At 40.4% G+C, this 16407-nt stretch overlaps 1 long non-coding RNA gene across 14 annotated transcripts in view; it reads left to right on the top strand.

The window, feature by feature from the left end:
* LOC116662171 overlaps positions 1 to 16407 on the top strand; it is a 138978-nt gene that overhangs the window by 17031 nt on the left and 105540 nt on the right. For 5 of the 14 annotated variants that reach the window (XR_004318164.1, XR_004318168.1, XR_004318170.1 and 2 more), the window contains 8 exons: positions 738 to 809; positions 4309 to 4385; positions 9421 to 9656; positions 11674 to 11781; positions 12234 to 12306; positions 12945 to 13079; positions 14663 to 14849; positions 15303 to 15342. This is a non-coding gene — a long non-coding RNA (uncharacterized LOC116662171). The remainder of the gene's footprint in view (positions 1 to 737; positions 810 to 4308; positions 4386 to 9420; positions 9657 to 11673; positions 11782 to 12233; positions 12307 to 12944; positions 13080 to 14662; positions 14850 to 15302; positions 15343 to 16407) is intronic. The other 9 variants (XR_004318166.1, XR_004318177.1, XR_004318169.1 and 6 more) reach the window with 9 other exon arrangements.

The following is a 16407-nucleotide window of genomic DNA, read 5'->3' as shown; positions in this document are numbered from 1 at the left end:
TGTTCTAGCTTTCCATTTACTCAGGTCGCTTTTTCCCCATGAGTGTAGATAATCAAAAGTTGACTGCAATTATGTTCAGTATTTTATGTGCTTTATTTGAATATTTGAAAGTAGTATTCATTTTACATTATGTAGTTTAACAAGCAAATAGTGCTCATTAAGTTAATCACTTAATAGTCTAAACAATTCCAGCATTTCAAGTATGTCATTTTGGATATGGAAATTCTTCTATCTCTGCAAATTACTGAACACCTCTGATTCATGATTAGGTTGAAGAGAAGGAAGAGTACTAAAATTAATCAATTCTGTATAACTTAATAGACATTCATGTGTAACTTTTGAGTATTTTATGCACCATTGTCTCTTTTATAGATGCCCTTTTCCAGCTTTCAGTTTTGTCATGTGGCAAAGACATGAGGGAGCAGGTTTGGGATTTGAATCAAATTACCTTCATAGTTTGTGGGTGAATCAGATTTAGAAGTTCTTCCAGAATTATTCAACAGTCAGTAATGAAGGTGCATGGACATCTAACATCCTCCACTCCCTATATAACCATCCCCTTGACACTTAGAGTGGAAAGAGGCTACTTCCAAATAGCAATACTCCTAACAAGTGGGAATGATAAATGATGCTATCAATGGGAGCAGTTATTTTTCTTTTATGTTTTAGTGAGATTTTGATCTAGCAGAGTAAGATGTCAGCTATAGCTCCTATTTATTACTTGAATTTCCCTACAGGAATGGTTCTGGAAGCAGCAGCAGGCTTGCATCCTTACCTGAGGCAGAGGATGTTTGGAGACGGACATAAGGGTGAGTGAAGGGAAAGAAGAGAGTGTTGATTAGCTCTGTCTCCAGTCTGGATCAAGAGTTAGCTACTCCTTTACTTCGTTTTAACCTCTCCTTTCTCTTGCCATGGACAAATCCAGTTTTATTTAGCAAAGACAGTGCCCAAACCAGAAACTGCAAAACTGTGAAAGGGAACTATTTTGGGAAAATATTTTTCTTTAGCTGAAGTGAAGCAGGCATGAGAATGCAAGGGGAAAATCTAAATATGGTATGTTTAGGGGAAGAGATGACAGGGTTAATTTTCAATATATGGTAATTCAAGCAAGATGTTAGTTGGTCTAGCCACGCAAGTGGAGTAGGGCTCTTTTGTGGCAGTGGATCTCAACCCAGGATACACATTAGAATCACCTGGGGTGATATGGAAAATGCTAGTGCCTCAGCCCAGCCCTCAACAAATTCTTACTCAGTTGGTCTGGGATTGGGCCTGGGCCTGGATCTTTTTTAAAGCTCCCAAGTAAATCCTCGTGTGAAGCCACTGATGAGAACTCTGTTTTGGGGAAATTACCAAGGGACTGGGAGGATCTTTTTTTTAAACAATGTGTGAAATCAAATCACAGCCAATTTTGGAGATTACAAAGTAGTAGACATGTATTTTAGCTCATCTGTTATGAAGGAATAGTGTTCTGCTGGTTAAGTCTGGGCTATTTTTTTCTAAGTTGGACTTTCATACTAAAATGATATTTCCTTCAAATGAACATCATTCCCTCACATTTGTCATTATCTGAAGTCATATCTTGACCTTCCAGAATATAACTATGTCTAGAAAGATCTGGCATAGGATGATCAGCCTTCGGATTGTGGAACTGTGCCTGCCTGCCACTGTTATAAGGTGATTTCCACAAAATGCAATCTCAGAAATAGTCATTTTGGGGTCTTCTTTCTTTCCTAAAACATACATGACCATGTTAGTTGCTTCATAAAAAAACCTTTGGGTCTTATTTCAGCCTTAAAATATCTACTTTATATTGGAATACAAGGTTCATTAAACTTTCTGGGATTCATTCAATTGCTCATTCCCTTGTTCATTCATAGGGTACAGGGGATTACAGATATTTCCAGTACCTTGTGGGCCTCTCATTTCCCCCAGCTTTCAGATGAGTCCTGCTTAACAATCTGCAGATAAAGCCAGAATTAAACTCATCTATCTGATTATCCTTTATTATTATTTTTTAACTAACTAGTTATTATGTTGGCTAGATTCTTTTCACTTTCTGCTGGTGCTCCAATTATCTAGGCATCAAGGATCATAATGAAGTAACAAGAGAGAATGATGTTGAAAACCCATCTGGATAATACTGGGGTATTGACGTATGTGATAACATTAACTCTCCAACCTGGGAATGTGCCTGCATGATGCATAGGTTCTTCTTACCTATGAGAAGTTGAGTTAAATTAAAAGCAAACAAACAAAAAAAGGGTGGTGTATCAGGTGGGATTAGTTTGACTGGAACAGAAACTCCTGGTAGAAGCTTTTGTGTTTCTCACTTTGAAGTCTAGAGTTGGATCTTCTAGAGCTCGTATGAAAGTTTTGCTCCACAGAGGCCCAGGATACTTCCAACTCTCCCCTCGGTCCTCCCTGGGGTATGGCCCTTATCCTAATAGTCCAAGATGAAGCTAGAGCCATCCCATGCATATGTTAAGCAGAAGGATGAGGGAAGGGTTGATGGGGTGGGGATGGTGGGGAAGAAAAGGTGAGGTCTTGCTTTTAAGAAAGGTCCTCAGATAAGATCATATGATGAGATTACATTTATAGCTCATTGACTAGAATTTCATCACATGGCCAGCCTCACTGAGCATGAGGCTGGGAAATGTAGTCTTTACCTGGTGACCATGTGCTCAGCTGAAAATCAGGAGTTGTAAGAGAAACAAAGTGGGTATTAGGGGACAGTCAGCAGTCTGTGCCTAAGATGGCATATGATGGATTGGATAGACTCTGGGGAATTACTTTTCTGAGGTTGAATTCTGCTCCACAAACTCTTATTTTCTGTTGGAGACTCAGCTGCATGCACGATTAGTATTCAATGATGACTTTTCAGGATTTCCCTTCTCTGTTTTTCCTGTGGGACCACTATGGGATAAACAAATCCAACTCCATACACTCAAAAGGGATCATCCTGCAGAGAGGTTGATTTACATTCTACCCCATCCCTTATTCACATAGACAGTTCATTCAGTTGTCTCATGGTGTTCTATTGGGACCCCTCTAAGACTGATGTCCCAAGATGGAAAAGTTATTCACCCAAATGGAGGGATTTGAAAGATGCCACTAAAGGCCTTCCTGCAAAAAAAAATATTCCCACAGCTTTTCCAATATACCACCTAAGATTCCACCATTAATAAATAACACATTGCTTTTTAAAATGTCAAGTATCTTGGGGGAATTGTAAAGCATTAAGCTCTTTTGAAGCTACTTGCGCCTTAATATGAATTAGTTCATTATATACATGAGATCTAGCTGGAGTAAGAATTTTGAGAAGTGAGATGAAAGGGAAATATAAATTAGGAACATGAGGGTAGGACCTGGATGGGGCCACAAAGGTGCTTCACTAATAGCTCCAAGGCATCCCCATTGCAGTATATACCATTGCTTTTTACTGAACTACTGGGACACTGGTTGGGAATGTTAAAGGGGATTGCCAAAGGAATGGGAGATGGCAGAGCAAAAAAGACAAATATCACCACTTCAGACTCCAATTGAAAAAGACATTTGTACACTTAGTTAATTTTAACTGGAAGAAATCATCATTTCATAATCTAATATTCATATACACTCAAATTAAGAGTAAATCACGTTTTGAGACAGAGACTTTATGACCAAAAAAAAAAAAAAAAAATCATACCAGATTCCTCGAAGCTCTCACTTTGCCCAAAGCCAAGGTAACTGGACCCAGTATCACTTTTACAGACATTTCCTTTCCTGCTCATGGATTTTTTTTTCTTTACATTTCTTGACCAATGGGAATCTGTTTGTAAGCCCAGATTGAAAGTGATAAAGTTTGGGATAAGTAAGCTGTCAGAATGATGGGAATAATCATTGGAATTAAAACAGAAACAGACTCATAGACATAGAAAACAAACTTATGGTTACCAGAGGGGAGAGAGGGTGGGAAGGGATAAATTGGGAGTTGGAAATTTGCAGATGCTAACTACTATACATGAGGTAGATAAACAAGTTTCTACTGTACAGCACAGGGAACTATATTCAATATCTTGTAATAGCCTAAAATGAAAAAGAATATGAAAACGAATATATGTATGTATATGCATGACTGAAACATTAAGCTGTACACCAGAAATTGACACAACATTGTAAACTGACTATACTTCAATAAAATAAATAATAAAATTTAAAAAAATCATTGGAATTAAACATCAGCCACCAGTTCATCAAGTAGTGATAAATATCGCTTGCATTTCACTAACATGGTTATTCTCTGCCTTCTTTGCTTATTGTGTTCACTAGGTTATAAGGATCCTTCTGAAACTTTTCCCAGAGAGTAAAAGAAACCAAGTCAACCCTGCTGGATGATTGGGGTGCAAGTAAGTTGACTTACGCTAGTTGGATGTTACCTAGGAGCCCACCAGGGCTAGGGCAGAACAGTCGAGGCTGAACAAGTGTAGGTTATTCATCAGAACAGATGAAGTTAGTGCATCCCCCACCCTACCCCAATCAATGCTATATATATATGTATATATATTATAACAGAGAGGCAATGTTGATAGAAAGGAAAGTTGCTTTTAATCAGAATGCTGGCAATCTGGGGGGATGGTGGGCTCAGTGTCCCTGAAGACCATCTCTGAAGATTCTGCTAAGCCAGAAAAGTTTTTAAAGTAGGGAAATAATCCCAGTTGATCACTGAGATAAGGGGGTCAGAGTTGTTGCACCCACCCCTCTCCCCCAGGCTTGTCAGTTCCTTGTGAATTTTCCTTAGATGCTATCTTGTTTACACAGTTTGTTAGCAAGATTACTGAAGGGGAAATTGGGGAAGAGATCTGTTCATTTATTACTTACTGTCCATTTCTACTTCTTTGATTATTACTTACTATCCATTTCTACTTCTTTGATCTTTGGAAAAAGCCCAACAGGTTAGGCAGGGTATTGTGTGATCAAAAGATTTGAAAGGTGTGCTTGGGCTGGAGATGAGTAGGGCATGGGGGTGCCTGGTTTAAGGTTAGTGACAATATAGCTTTGCTAAAGGGACAAGAAAAGGGGTTTCCTGCTGGGGCGATTTCCTGCAAAGGGCTGCTTACATGGTGGCAGTTATAGTACCTGTAAAATAATTCAGGAATGTGCCCTGCAGGGTCCTGCTCAGTTTCAAAATTAGCTACTTTCGTTCAAATCCCTGACTCAGTGCCTGCTTCTGGGGGAACCTCACCTGAGGTGTAGGCAAGAAAAGTAATAGAAAACTGAAGAAGACCTGAAACTTATCTGTGGTAGAAACTAGACTCTAACATGTAGAAGCCAGGCAGTGCTTAACGTAACTGACTCCTCAAGAACTTTAGTGAAGGATTGAGAATAATAGAGACATTTGCTTTAAATTTAGAAATGATCCTGCTTCGATGGGTGGACTGAAATAGAGATAATTTTAGGCATCCAAATTCTTCTTAACAAGAGTACTATAGTTGTTTGGAAGTCCTGACTGCTTGTGGTGGTCACTGAGACTTCTTGATTACTGGGAGGGTAGGAGAAAGAGAGAGAGAGAGAGAGAGAGAGAGAGAGAGAGAGAGAGAGAGAGAGCGAGCGAGCCTGAGCAGGGGTGGGGTGGGGGTTATTCTACACAAATAAATTAAAAATTGCAACTGGAAAGTGGGGATATCATCCATTTAGGATGAAGAGGAGACAATCAGACGGGTGCAAGGGAAAGAAAGGAAGAGAGTAGGGAGATGGGAGAGGTCCTTGCACTCTCGTATCTGACCTTTCCCTGCAGACTCTTCAAGCTTGAAAGTGTTCTACTAAAACTCACAAAATGCTCAGGATGAGAAGAGTACTTGTGGGAAGGGGTGAAAGAACTAATCTTCACATCTGGGCAGGGGGTGGAGCGGCGGGGGACTCAGCCCGTCTCAGAGATGGTATAGCTGAACATCACTGCCTGACCCCAGGAGCGCAACTCCAGGAGTCAGCAGAAGTCACGGGGAGAATCTAGGACTGCCCAGGCCATGATAATGGCCTGTGGTCTGTGCCCGTTTCTCTCTGGCCCCTAAGGTGCCAGAGGCCCACAGCTGGCATCTCTGAGATAGATTGAGCATCAGAAAGGGGAACCAAGGAGGTGGTAGGAGTTCCTCCAAAGTGCCTTTAAAATTTCCTTTTGAGTTAGTTAAGTGTTGCTCCTTCCTGGAACAGATATTTGGTTTAAATGGCTTTTGGAATTTTCTCTGACTTGATTTATGACTCTGAAAGTAGCCTGAAATGTGCAGTTGTTGGTTCCTTGAAATTTTGTCTTGAAAAATTTTAAAGAAGTAGGCAAGGCTACTTTAGCTGACTAGGGGTTCTGTTTTCAGCATCTTATCTAGTGACTGCTTAATTCTATTTTATCTCCTATATAATTGTTAAACATTCATTTTGTGCCTGTCTGAAATTCATGAGTCATTTTGTTTTCTTTGACATTTTCCATGATTGATCCTTGTTTTCAGCCTGAAGACTCTTTCCTTTTTTTTCTTGTTTTTAATTTCCCAAGAGCCTTCTTAGAACTCAGTTTTTATCTACCCCTGATATCCCCACAATTTATGTTGGTCCTCTAAGCCCGCTGCTATAGGGCTTGATGGTGTTCTCTATCTGTCGGTATTGTTTTGGCTTGATTTGATTCTGGACTCCTAGAAAAAGCATTCCTGTTTAGAAATTTGGAGATTTCCTGATGCTGCTTCATTGGTGTTATAATCAGAGGGAGAGATGGAGTGGAGTGTCCTTACTCCATAATGAGTGGAACCAGACTCTTTTATTTTTAATTTTCAAATTTTTATGACCTGGGACAGTAGAAGCTAACTTTTGTGTCCTGGGGATCCCATCTGTTAATCTTTGAAAACATCCTTATTTTCTGAGTTAACATGACATCTTGTCTGTTTCCTGCTTCAGATCCGGAAACAGCCATGTGTAAATTAGTGAAAAATATTTGCATTAAAATGTATTACTGAATTTTTAGAAAGTCATCATCAGAGCCCAGCGCCGTCCTGGTCCTCTTCTCCTTATAACCACAGGGCAATGGGGGGGCTCCACCATCCCCATCACTGACCCACCTGCCTGGAGACGCCTCCCTCCCTCTGCTTAGGTACCAGCCAAGGGGGCTCTGGGGTTCTCCCCCTACAGCCACCCCAACCCAGGCATATCCAGGCTCTGCGAGGCTCAGTGAAAGCTCAGTGGGCAGAAGTGCCCAGAGCGGGAGGCAGAGACAAATCCTGTCTCGGGGTCCCCAGCATCCCTCTGACCCAGTACAATGCCTGGCCCACAGAAAGGGTGAAATGCACAGGTGTTTGATCAAAGCTAATGATTCACAAACAGCTATTCAAAAATACACGGATATTCCAGAGTGGGGACTGAATGCATGTAAATAAGCCAGAAGGCTTGAATGAGCAAACCCAGTAAAGCAACATGGTAAACAGACAACTCTTACAAGACGTCTTGCCACCTTCTGACCCTGCCCAGTGCAGAGTTATCAAGCCCGTGTAGTGGGAGAAACAAGGAATGGTGGGAACTGGTTTAGCACTGGCTAAAGTGGCTTTTTCACATTCCGTAGGGGCAGGGTGCAGAGTATATCTTGGAGAAAGACTACTCTTGTTCGGGAAGACATTTTGAGAGGCTTTTTGGTTACACCAGTAAAGACCCAGAGCTGAATCTGGTGAGAGAGATCGAGATAATGGGGAACTAAATTCCTCCTTGAAGTCTCATTAAAGAAAAGTGTGTGTCCATGAAAAAAAATTTTTTAGAGGTGTGTGAAAGAATTTTTTTGTGAGTCTAGAAACATGAGTTCTTAGGGGACTAAAACTAGGGATGGTGAAGATGGTAAAAGATGCTCTGTTCTGAGGGTACAGAAGCATGACGGCAGTTCAGAGTGACAGCAAGGATGGAGACACACTCCCTGAAAATATTCAGGAATATTCTGGAGATATCTGGACCTCCACTGATGTAAAAGAGAGAAATCCCCCAGTGCCAGCATGCCCTCCATATAAAAATGGGGAAAGAGAGTAGTGTTGGAGGAGTAATGGCAGCATGTAACCCGGCACTGTCAAAATATAATATGAGCTACATATATATTTTAAAATTTTCTATTAGTCTCATTAAAAAAGTGAAAAGAAACAGGTGAAATCAATTTTAGTACTATATTTTATTTAACCCATGTATCCAGACAATTCTTATTTCAATGTTTGATGAACCTAACGTATTATTAAGGAGACTTTTTTTTACATATTTTTCATATTCAGTCTTTGTATTCCAGTGAATGTTCTACATTTAAAGCGTATCTTAACGCAGACTAGCCACCATGGAGTGTTCAATAGCCAGATGTAGTCAATGGCTTCCACACTGGGCAGAACCAGTCTAACTCTTCATATTCTGTGATTACTAACATAATTCCAAAGCCTGAAGAAAAAAAAAAACACAAACAGAACTGGCTCTAAGAGCCTGCTTATCTCAATTACTGCATTTATCTTTGCCGTAAAAAAGCAAAACCAAAAATCCCTTATAGCACACGCAATCTCTTGAGTTCAGAAGACTGTCTTTACAAAAGGCTCATGAAATACTTATGGCCAGGGGTGACCTCTGAGTGGGCGGACAGAATTCATCCCACAGAGAGATGAAAAATAAATGGGTGTAATCACCAATGAATTGACAAATAAAAGTATTAACAGCCGTGCGTAAGTATAATGGTTACTTAGGGAATAAGTCTCTGCAGGAGCTGGCTTCAAAATGCAACTCGTACTTAATTCATTTTAAGGAGTCTTCTGAGAAAATGCCATGTTGTAAGAAAGTAGATATTAATTTATTTGAATGAAAGGAAAAGGCATTGTTTCATTGATTGAAAGGAATATCTGATTCATCAACCTCTTTGTCTTTGCTGTTTATACAACCCAAGTGTCCCAGCCACACCAGCCTGGAGCTTGAATAGGTCAAAGCAACAGTGACAAAGCGCATGCACCTTGTGTAATTCAAAACCTGTGTAATTCAGATGAATACATATTCTAATCGGAAGATTTATTTCTGTTTAATAGCAAAAGTGGCTGTGTCATGTGACAATAGGATAAACTCCACATGAAAATCACTTGGTCATGCAGCTTTGGAATTATGAGGTTCTTGAATTTTAAAAATTATGGATGAGTTATTTCACATTTCACCGATAAAGCGAGACTTCATTAATCTTCTCACACCGCAATATTACAAATCCGTTTAATACAGATTGGCAGAAAATGAGCAGATGCTTAAACTGCCATGCCCAGCCTCCACGTCCAGCACTCTGTTGGAACTCTGGTCCTTCTAATTCCTTCCAGATGGTCTTGGAAGTCTCAGGGAGGTATCTCATGAAGGCTCCAGGAATAAACTCCCTTGGCTGCCCCGTGGTACCTGTGTTTGTCCTCTCTCCTGCTCCAGACCTCTGTGGGACAGTCTCCTCATGCTGTTAATGCCCATGATAGCAGCTGGCTCACTCGGTGGTGGTGGTTTCCAAAGAGGAGGCCAAAGCCAATGTTTTGCCCAAGTCCCATGCCAAGGGCACTGATGTCTGCCTGGAGGGCACAGTCTCCCTTGGCCACAAGAGCCAAGAGCAGTGGGGTGCTGGTGTCCATGAATGGAACTGCCACAGTTGACGCCTTGGTGGTCTAGCTCTGGTGAGTTTTGCTTGCTCCTTTGCTTCCGGCCCCTGGTTTTGGGATTGCATCATCAGTCTATGCCATCAGAAGACCAACCTTCTTCTTTGACCTTGTCCACTGTCCTGGTGCCCAAATTGTTCTTATGATTCTCTTCCCTTAGAATGAGTTTCTTTAAATGGCACATTTCCACAAATGCTCAGGGATCCTGTATTCTCCTTCCCAAATCCCTAAATATACCTGATTTCTGTGCTGAACAAAATTTAGATTCAAGCTGAGTTCCCTGCTCTCCTTAAGGAGAATAGTTTAAATTACTTGTTTCTTCTTTTTCATCGTCCTTAGTATAGTGGTAAGTTACCCAGTGAGTTAGCATCCATGTCAATTTTACTTTAATAATCAGCTCCCAGAAGAAAGGCAGGCACACAATAGGTATTCAGTGACTATTTGTCCAGTGAACGAGAGCTTTTATTTGCAAGAAAATCTTCATTTTGAGAACAAGACTGAGTCTTTTTTTCTGGTACCCTAATCAAGGTCAAATTTCAATCTTTGTTCAGAGCATCTGTTCCTTTTGGCATTAGTGTCAGATGTCTGAATAGGAGCAGGACCCAACCCAACATAGCAGAATAGTTAAGAGTCAGATGAACCTGAGGCCAGACAGTGATTGGACAAGTTACTTCACCTTTCTGATTCCCTTTCCTCACTGAGTAAAGGGAATAACATCTCAGCATGGCTTATGTGATGATTAAATGAGGCAACATGCCTTTAGCATTATACCTGTCACCTAACATTTACCCAACAGATGGTAGTTATTAAAAAATACTATTGATATTTTTAGAGAAGGAAAAAGAATCCCAAGTGTTTGAACATCATTTGAGTTTGTCACTCTTGTCTTTGAGTATAAAGCTTGGAAACCGTGGCCCTTCAAATCTTATGCAAAGGCAGTAAAAATGCTCCCCAAACTCCACACAATTTATACGTATGGATGGGAATAATATTGCAGCAAAATAGTTTGTAGCTCAATGCATACAAGGTTTTTTTTTTTTTTTGGTTATCAATATTTCTGCTTGTTATTACCTATCTATGTTCATGGGGTCAGAGGTTATTTAGCTTTCTTGATCCCTATGCAGGCATGCCTCATTTTATTGCACGTTGCTTTATTTCACTGCAGAGATAATGCGTTTTCTTTTCAAAGAGGTTTGTGGCAACCCTGTGTTGAGCAAATCTGTCAGTGCCATTTTTCCAACAGCATTTCCTCACTTCATGTCTCTGTGTCCCATTTTGATAATTCTCACAATATTTCAAACTTTTAAATCAGTCTTTTATTTGTTATGGCAATCTGTGACCAGTGATCTTTGATGTTACTACTATGACTCACTGGAGGCTCAGATGATAGTTGGCATTTTTCAGTAACAGATTTTTTTTTTATTGAAGTATAGTTGATTTACACTGTTGTGTTAGTTTCAGTTGTTCAGCAAAGTGATTCAGTTACAGAAATGTGTGTGTGTGTATATATATATTCTTTTTCAGATTCTTTTTCATTCTGTGTTATTACAAAATATTGAATACAGTTCTCTGTGCTATACAGTAGGTCCTTGTTTATCTATTTTATATATGGTAATGTGTATCTGTTCATCCCAAACTCCTAATTTATCTCTCCCTCCCCCTCCTTTCCCTTTTGGTAACCATAAGTTTGTTTTCTATGCCTGTGAGTCTGTTCCTGTTTTGTAAATAAGTATGATCATCTCTAGGTCCATCCATGGCAATAGAGTATTTTTAATTAAGGTACGTACATTGTTTTTTAGACATAATGCTATTGCACACTTAATAGGCTACAGGATAGTCTGAGCTCTGGGGAACCAAGATATTTGTATGACTCACTTTTTTTCAATATTCATTTTATTGAAGTGATCTGGAACTGAACCTGTAATCTCTCCAAGGCCTACCTGTACCATTTGTCTGAATACAATGCCTGGAACTTAATAAATGTCTGGACAATGATTGCAACCAAGAAAAATACTGTTTTGCCTATTGATTGTAGATGAACAAAATCAAAGTCACTGAAAATTATCGTCTAGGAGAAACAATACTTTGGGAGTGTACTGTATAAAAACTGTTCAGCAATCAAGTTTGTGTTATTTTTTTAAAGGTAATTACACTAATAGTTGAGTGTCAAGAAGCTACACTAGTTTAGTATATTATATGTTGAGTGAAAACAGCCAGAAGAACTGAAGTTATAGTTGGACCAGATGAATGTGATGGTTCAACACGGGGAGTATGAACCTGTAAGGCTGGACCACAGCCTCAGGGACTAGCTAGGCACTGGGCAGTTGTCCACTGCTGGCCAGCACTGCTGACTGGAATGCCATCTTCCCAGCTGAGGACTGTGCCTTCTCTGGCTGGGAAGACTCATAAAGATGGGTGTGTGTAGGAGTTGTGTGCTAGCTGGAAGGCTGGTGGGCAACAAGTGCCCAGGCAGCGCCCACTTGGTGGTCCTGTCAGTGTGGGAGGGAGGACTCAAGGAGCTTTGGGCAGCAGCTGTTTACCAGTTGACATGGGAGCAACTCTGAATTTAACAACCTGGTTTTGTGATTTTCCTAGTAAAATTGGTTGTTTGGTGGGACTCCTGCCTTCTGTGAGGAGATACCAACTAGAACAACGAGCAAAGAAATTGGTAAGTAGGAGGGCAAGGGGATTGAGTAGAGGTCAGGGGCTAATACAGAGAGTTAATCGCAGGGGTAGAGCTAAAAAATGTGCAGCAGATGGCATCGCAGCCCAGTGTGTCTCATAGTACTCGTGTCCTTGACTTAGTTGACATTGGTTTCTTTGGTTCTTTTCATTTCTTTTCTGTGTTGACTATTTGATATAGCTCCTCACTCCCAAGACCCTTTGCTTGTCCAGCAGATGAAAATTCCCTCCCAGAAAGCAAAACTGCCTGCTAACCGAGAGAAAGTGTAGTTGCCGGCATGAGTCTATTTAGTGTTAGCCTTTAAAGGAGGTGTTCATGAAAAATTGTCTGTGAAATTAATTTATGTAAAGAGATAAATTTCTTTCAGCTGATGATGTTTTAAGAGATAGCCCTTTGGAAAATGAGATTATGAGTTCGCGAGTGCTCAGTAAAAAAATGTTTTGCTCTGAACAAAATGTGCTGCCGTAAAAGAGTTCCTGATTTCAGACAGGCAAGACAAAGTAGTGCTTCTTATCATGTGAAAATCAGCTGTGAAATCAGCTAATTGATATGGTAGAATGGATTTGGTTTGAGCTCTCCAAGTCACTTTTTTTTTTTTAACGTGGAATTGTCTGCTCCTTGAGGTCTCTACCAGCTAAGCAATTATTTCCATTGCCAAGACATCACAGCTCCAAGATTCATGCCACAATATAGGACACACAAAAGGCTTTAGACTGACAGCCACAACCCTTGACCTCTAGGCCCAGCTCAGCCACCAGGTAATTATGGATGTTTGTGGTCTTTGTACTTCAGTTAGAATCAAAGTGACCTTGTACACCTAGTAGGCGTGCTCTCTTAACCTGCTTGGGCTTTTCTGATTTATTTAGCACAGGATTCCCAAGTTAAAATTCTGCAAGATATTTGATGTACAAAATCACCACGTGCCATCACGTTCTTCTGTATCGATGGGGAAGATTAATATGTCTCAAATACACCAGCTTTGTCAAATACCACTTTCCTTTTGCTATTTGCAGAGATACTAGGATGGTAGTAGAGAATCATAAAATTCAATGGATATGCATTTAAATGTCCATATATTGAAACATTAGGGGCCCCCAATACTGTGGCTGTAAAATGTTTTGCCACCCACTGCAGAGTTAGCCAAACAGCCCTTCCCAAATTCAGTTGAAATTGATGAAACTAAATAGTAATTTCTAACTCAAAAGCAAGAACAACAGCAATAAAAAAAAAAAAAATCTCGCCAACTGTGAGAACTTCTGATGAGGCCCTAAAACAAAGTGCATTTTTTTCCTTCCTTAAAATTGGGGGAATGCCATCGGCATGTACAGCTGTGTGGGAGGGATTTGCTGTGTTCCTGGGGGCAGGGACAAGGCCTGTACAGGAGAGATTTCAAGTCCCCACAAAACTCAGGTAAAGGGTGAACTTTAGGGTATGAACACCAGGTTTTAGTCACTGTGTTAAAGTCACCAGTAGACAAATAGCCTTTCATTTAAATGAAAGAATGAAGTCTTTGGAGTCACCCTTTTTTAAGAACCACAGAAATGATGGCATTTCTACAGCAGTGCTTTCCTCTGCTTTGCTCATCTCTAAGAGTAGTAGTTGACTTTTTCTGAGCATTTCTTATGTGCCAGGCTCAGGAACAGTATTTTACACGTATTGTCTCATTGACTCCTCATAGCCACCCTGTGAGGTGGACATTGCTAATATTTTAGAAATGAGAAAACTGAGGTTCAGAACTGTTAAAAAACTTGTCCAAGGTACACATGCTAGGGAAGGATGTGGTCTCAGGCAGCCTGATTCCCAGGCACACATTCCTAACTTCTAGGCAATACTGCTTTCAGAGGCTCCTGGACCACACTTTGGTAACCACTGGCTTAAATCAGATTTGCAGGGATGATGGTGAGGGTTGGGAATGGTTGACCCAAGAGTCTGGAAGACAAGATGGTGGGTGGGGGAATCTGAAGCATCACCTGCCAGGATCAAAGTCCAGCAAGCTTCACCTATTTTCCGCTTCAATAATCTGTTCCCATGGTTGTGACACCCTTGGAATCAATCTTCTTCTTCCCTTGTCCCTCCTCTGACCACAGTCCCCTGACTTGCCTGTTTTTATACCTCTTTTTCCTAGAACATCTGCTTTGCTACCTCGTTGGCCCAATATTTTTACCCTCCCCCCTTTCTCCTGGGCTTTTAGCTCCTTCCTGGACACACTTCCTTCCCTCTCCAGTGTAGACTTCATAGTACATCACCTCAACATCCTCCTACCCCCATCCTCAGTCCCTCTCCCCCTGTCTTTCTATCTTGTCTGCCCTACGAAGCTCAGACTCTCTGTCTTTCCACCTAGGTTATCGACGGCTCCTGAAGAAAACCGTCTAATTCTGCAGATTTGTGTCATGAAGGGACCATGAAAGTACTGGCAGCAAGGCCTCAATACCCACCCCACCTCATTACAGTGTTGATTCAAAAGGTATTATTTCAGAGCTGAACTGGAAATAAGAAGGGGAAGTCATCAGGTACAAGAAAGAAAGAAGGTACAAATAACATTCATAGTGATGTTGTGGTGTCCCAAAGGAGTGGATGTAAACCCCAGATACACGGGCTGAAGTTTAACATTCACAGCCTAGAAAAATAGATTCTTAAGTCCTTGTTGCCATTACAAGAAATGTAGCCAACCCTAGTCTCGGACCACAGGAGGACCACAGGGGCTAGTTCATTTATACACAGAGAGGTGTCCTTGGGTCTGTGTGGAGATGGGAAGTGGGAATTGGAATCCTAGACTAAAGCTGCCTCCCAGGAAAGGCTGCCCCTGTGTGGAAGGGTAACTAGAACATTCTATCCATGAGTCTAGAAGAGAAGCAATCTTTTTTTTTTAATTGATGTATATTTGATTTACAATGTTGTGTTAGTTTCAGGTTTATAGCAAAGTGATTCAATTTTTATATTTATATACAGTATATTCTTTTTCATATTCTTTTCCATTATAGGTTATTACAAGATATTGAATATAGTTCCCTGTGCTATATAGTAAGTCCTTGTTGTTTATCTGTTTTATATTTAGTAGTGTGTATCTGTTAATCCCAAACTCCTAATTTATCCCTCCCCACTTTTCCCCTTCAGTAACCATAAGTTTGTTTTCTATGTCTGTGAGTGTTTCTGTTTTGTAAATAAGTTCATTTTTTCAGATTCCACATGTAAGTGATATATGATATTTGTCTTTCTCTGGGAGGAGAGAAGCAATCTTATTCCAGTTGTGGTTTGGAGTGAGGAAAAATAAATGTTTTGTGTGAAACTGAAACTTCAAACCTGCATTTGGGGTGTGGAGCCCGAATTTATAGTCTCCACATGTGTGGAAATCCCTGGCCAAAGAATTAATATAAGCCCAGCTGTACCCAATGCCATAAGGCAAGTAAAAGAAATGAGGCCCAGCTTTTATAAAGGAAAAAACAAAACTCATCACTTGTAGGGTCTATGATTGTATGAATCTAGAAAATCCAAAAGAATTCTCAAATTATTAGAATTAATAAGTAGATATCGTGAGGTCCTGTATACTTATGTGAAAAACAAACATGTAAATAAAACTAAAATCTTTGCATCATGCCTCAAACCCATTGTCCACCCCATCAGTCAACAGGTGACCTTGTCTCATGCTACACAGGGAAAAATGGGGCTCTGAGTTGTGAACTTCCACACCTTCTCCACCTCGTGACCCTACCTAAGTCAGCCCCTACCCTTGCTTCTTTCCTTGTATTCAAAGAGGGCATCCTTTTCTCTTCTCCTTTTATAAACACTTTTCTCTGTGCCTTTGAGTCTCTTCCCTCCCATCTCCACTAGAATAAAGATACGGCTTCTTCTGATAATCTCTTTGTCTTATATGTTCAACATAGCTCCTTCTCTATAGCTTTTTAAAGATGCTCAAATTGCTGTTATCTTTTGACAAAAAAAGACTATGACAAGCCTTGGAAGACCCCCCAAATCACCTCTAGCTCTCACATTTTCAAAAGGACACACTAAACTTGCTGTATCCATTTTGCACTTCTTAAAGACTCTTAAGCCTCTTTCAATCAGATTTCCCTTCCTATTACTCCTCTG

This window comes from Camelus ferus, chromosome X (assembly GCF_009834535.1).
Source record: "Camelus ferus isolate YT-003-E chromosome X, BCGSAC_Cfer_1.0, whole genome shotgun sequence".
NCBI lineage: Eukaryota > Metazoa > Chordata > Mammalia > Artiodactyla > Camelidae > Camelus > Camelus ferus.
This window is presented reverse-complemented; position numbering and strand designations above follow the sequence as displayed.